Here is a 5,011-nt window from a genome sequence, read left to right as displayed (position 1 = left end):
CTGTTGGCCCTTTTCAGTGTGATGTACTATTTTGCCTTTCATTGCTTGTATTATCCCATGTCTGAGAAGCATAATGACAAACATGTTCCAGCGTATGTTAGGAAACCATGTCTTGGCTCAGTCAGTTATGGAGGATCCCTATCGTCAGTATGATATGCTGAGTGTGGGAGAGAGAGAAGAAAATCTCTATGACAATCTTGACAAGCTTGTTGTTTAATTATTTCACTGAATGACGTGCAAGTTGAAAATGTGACTAACAAGTGACTATGCATTGAGTAAAACATGTGAAATATATTAACATCAGGAGGGAATGTTAAGAGAATTTTTATTTTAGTTAAATCATTAAAGTATAATCAAGTAGAAACAAGTATGCCTTATAATCAAGTGTTTATATATTTTCACACGGTAAAGCTTACTGTTGAAAAGAACACAATGTATTCCTTGCTTAAGTGTGTGAGATGTTTGACAAAGACAGGATATATACATGCATTCTTTACTTCAGTGTCTGCGATGTCAGATAAGCATGAATACTGCTGTGTCGTTGTTTTTCAGTTTGTGTGCAGAAGTTAGATAGCTAAGACAATGCCTGAGCTCTCCCCTCTTCAGTTGAAAGAGGAAGTACTATGTAACCCATTTTGCCTTATAAATAAAGCGAGTAAACGGTGCTCGGTGTGTTAGTCTGCTCAGAGACTCTCACCCGTGCGCACGTCTTTGAAACTCTGAGTCGGTCTGCCAGTGTCTCATTTCTCTCTTACTGTGTTTGAACAAATTGTCAACCCCTTGACACACACACACACACACACACATTATTTTATAATTTAGATTATTTTGTTGTTTCCTATTACATATTTCTATAATTTGTATAGATTTATACAGAATTATTCAGTGATAATAAATCCTATGTTTGTTTATTCTAAAGGAACCCCGTTAGCTTCCACAACAGATGTTGCTCGTCTTCCGTCAAATACTCACATAAAATATTACACAATAAAGTGGATTCAAGATATCCACATAATTTCACTCTTACATCCACAGTGAGGTTTCACAATTGTTCAAATATAAGCAATCAATAATAATAATAATAATATCAATAACATTGAGGCACATTACACAAGTTTCAAAAACAAATCATGTCTTACAATATTTACAACAACTAAAAGCTCTGTAAATCGGCTTTTAAGTGTTCATTGAAGTTTTGAATAATTCTCTAATTTTTAAGGCAACTTATTCCACTTAAAAGTTGCTCTAAATGTAACAGTTTTACAAAACGTTACTTTTAACTCGAGCATTTACTAAATTGCAGCTTGTTGAAAACTGTGTAATATGATGATGTATTTCATCTGGATACTGCAGCTGAGCAGAAAAAATGTGGTGTGTTTAACAGAATTGCTTTCTTTAGAACTACAAGTAAGCCATAGAATATTTTAGCCTGTACAGGAAGCCAAGAAAGGTTATTATGCATTTTATCAATATTAGTATAGTATGAACATCTTCACACTAATCTGGACGCCTTATTCTGGACTAACTGAAGTCTGTTAAGATCTGTCTTATTAGCTGCTGACCAAATGATTGAACAATACTCCAGATGAGACATTACTAGTGCATTAATGACATCTTTCATAATGAAGAAGTGATACACAAAGAGCATTTCATAGCCATAGCTATGCCTTGTCGGCAGAGTTATGTGACATTAGTGATGTTTGTACTTTCAGCGTTAACTTGGTTTTAAAGCCTTTAAAATATACGCCGTTCAATAGTCGACCTTAATCTGACAGAGAATGTGATGATTTTGTGGATAATTAAAGTCAGTCATATATCCACAAACACAACAAGCTGAAAGTCAGTGATGCTGCTCGGTTTGCAGTCCTGAACATCACGGCACAAGCAGGATCCACTGCACTGTTAATGTTAGCTGTGTTATATTGCTGCCTCTGCTCGGTGGTGTCGAGCCAAACGCACTTTAACGTGTGTTTGAACGAGCTGACGGTTCACTCGTTAAGCTGAAAGAAAGATGCTTTAATCACAGCAGTCACACATGTGTCCACTGCACCATCTGGAACCCTTCTTGTTTACACTCGTAATAACACAAACACTAAATCCTGCTTCTCTGGTGCTGTTGTGTAGCAGTGTGTACACCTGAGACTGTCACCTGTCTGTCTGTCCTGCACTCTCTCTCTGTTTCTTTCTCTCTGGTTGTGGAATAAAAGTATGAACATGTGTTTATAAGTTACACTTGTGTTTGAATCCTGCAGCTTATCACACATTTGATTTCCATGTGAGACGACTGCAAGTGTCCAGAGTGAGGACAGACTGAGGGAGCCACTGCTGCACATCATCTGTGAGGCTTTGCAGCCCTGATGATCCACCAGGACAAACTCAGCAGTGTGTGAGGAAGAGGAGGAGGAAGAGCCAGCAGCAGCTGACAGATGGAGAGAATAGACAGACTGTTCCCTGTTTGTGAAGGACTGCTAGGAAAGTTTAACATAACTGTCTGTCCTGAATCAGTCTTATTAGGTAATGTTCAAATAATGTGATCATCCCAGTGTTTCCAGTGTGGGAGAAAGTACTCAGGGCCTTCAAGTTACACACTATGAAAGGCAGCAACAAGTTTAATGTTCAGAAACCTAAAGTCTGTATCAGCAGCAGAATGGAGCTAAAAATAAATGTTGGTTTCAGTTCTATGAAGCTTTGAGTATTTTGGATCAGTAGCTGCTGTGTTTGTTGCATCATATTGCTGTAACTGTTTATATGCTTTATATATTCTGAGCTAAGTTGATCTATAGTGTTACATCATATTCTATAAGGATGTTATGTGTTTGTAGACTTTCTGCCCAGTTTGACCCATTTAGCAGAAGTCAGCCTGTTTAAGGCTCTGATATCTATTCTGTGTGACTTACAGCAGTTATGACATGGTCTGATTTTCTCACCCAATAAAGGAATATTTCATATATCAGTCTACTCTTCATTCTATCAGAAACAGTTATCACAGCTCGTACATTTGCTTTTTACACATATATGTAAGCATTGAGCCACATTTAGTACCAACATATTAAATGAACAATATTTGTCTCTTATATATGATACATCTGTATACACACTGTCACAGATACTTGTCTGTGAGTGAAGTGATTAATATAATAACTATAATATTGGCCATATTATATTTACATTACCACAGTGAGATGACTTTAGTCTCATGAACAACATCAGCTAATTGTTATTTACAGCTAATCTTAAACGACTGTTCAGCACAGAAATGAAGCCCAACAATCATGTTTTACAGTTAGTATCATGGTTGCTAGGCAATGGACGTCCCATTTCACGAGCCTACGAGCCTCGCACTTCGGCCTTAGCGGTCTGTGAGTACGCGGCCCTTGAGGACTTTAAAGCTGCAGAACCTGAATCGGGATACAGCCATGATGATCTCCAGCCTCGTGCTCGCCAACATTCTCACCTGAGTTAAGAAGACGATCACTGAAATGGTCTCAGCAGGTCCTTTGATGACAGCAATGAAATGCAGTGGTAAGGCTTTTTGGGGATTAAGTTCGTTTTCATGGCAAAGAAGGACGATGCAGTTCATCTGATCACTCCTCATAACATTCTGGAGTGCAGGCAAAATGCTATTATAAAAACTTAAGCAGCAACTTCTCCAGGTTCCAATATTTATGCAATTCTCAAACCTTTTGGCCACGACTGTATAACCTCTTCTGAAGTTTAGTGGATATTATACATGGTTATGCTCACGATGTGTCGGCCAGTTTCCACTGGAAACGCCTTTTGGTTAAACTGTCAGCGAGGAATTTGCATTTGCACTGTTACATTTTTATATAACTTTAATGCACATAAACAACAGCTGCTTGTTTCAGTGAAAATACATTGATGGCTTTTTAATAAAGTTGTGCAGCTGTAAAGTATTTTGTCTGGTGTCAATTCTATCGTCAGCTACATCGTTATGGCAAATGTTCAAATGTATATGGTGATAAATATCTTTGGTCATATGGTCCTGCTCTGTCTGTCACCTTCTGTGTTGAGCTCATTGTTTCCTCTGTAGTGGCTGAGCTGAGTCCAAGTAGCTGAAAATGTTCCTCTGCTGCTCCGTCAGACTCTCCTCCTCCTGCTGATCAGCTGGGACACAAAACAGATCTTTGTTAGGCTCCACACTGCACTGAAGAGTCAAAGTGTCTCATATGTTCATCTGACAAGTAAAAGAACACATTTTTGTTTCCCGAGGTGGGCAACTTGTTGGAAACAAACACAAAAGGTTTGAGCACTGATACCTGCCATTGCTGCCATTGAAAGATGCAACGCCAGCAATGTGGATTGTCAAGACTCAAACCAATCATCAAGCAAAGACAACAGGGATCATTTGTTTCTCTTTATTTAGCATTCACAGCATTTGTAGTTGCCTTCTGTGCAGGGGAAGTCCACGCACACTGTGTGGTACCGCCATCCGCAGAAGGTGCATTCAACCTCTGTAAGAGAAACGAGATTGTCTGAGACTGAAATGATATTCACTAAAGAAGTGGTGATTTGTAAAACTTCACATTTTGATCCGGGACGTACTCTGCATGAAAACAAGCGCTCACTCTTCCTGCTCAACAAATGACAAGGGCGGAGCCTTATACCACGTGATACAGAAGCTGTGCCGTGTGATGCTAAAATTAGCAGGAAAAAACAACGGAGAGCACGTCAGGGATGACGAGAAAGTGACAGGAGAAAATCCGTCCCGGTCAACCACCCAAACATCAATAACGGGAACCTTATACAGCGCTTCCCTATACACGTCGAACTCCCGCAGGCACAAAGACATCACGGAGGCTATCACTTATCACCTGACCAAAGATATGTGTAACGGTCTTTTGCATTTGATGTTTGTTGTATTTGATGTTTGTTAAGCTGTATGTCTGGATTTTGTTCCTTTGCGCCCTCTGGTGGTGAACTGTGTAGGGTACAGCTTTGCTGTTTGGGTCTCCACCCAGCCACTTTTCTTTTGCTAGCGCACATGGTGTCT

General features: G+C 39.4%; 1 long non-coding RNA gene across 1 annotated transcript; it reads right to left on the bottom strand.

Moving 5' to 3' along the window:
- Nucleotides 1-3,860: 3,860 nt before the first annotated feature.
- Nucleotides 3,861-4,613, bottom strand: LOC120717248. Its single transcript, XR_005692137.1, has 2 exons — nt 4,278-4,613; nt 3,861-4,125 (listed from the first exon to the last, which is right to left on the bottom strand). It is a non-coding gene; the product is annotated as an uncharacterized LOC120717248 (long non-coding RNA).
- Between the last annotated feature and the right edge of the window lie 398 nt (nt 4,614-5,011).

Source organism: Simochromis diagramma, unplaced genomic scaffold, assembly GCF_900408965.1.
Source record: "Simochromis diagramma unplaced genomic scaffold, fSimDia1.1 OVJJ01000500.1, whole genome shotgun sequence".
NCBI lineage: Eukaryota > Metazoa > Chordata > Actinopteri > Cichliformes > Cichlidae > Simochromis > Simochromis diagramma.
The sequence above is the reverse complement of the archived record's forward strand: the minus strand, read 5'-3'. Positions and strand labels throughout refer to the sequence as shown.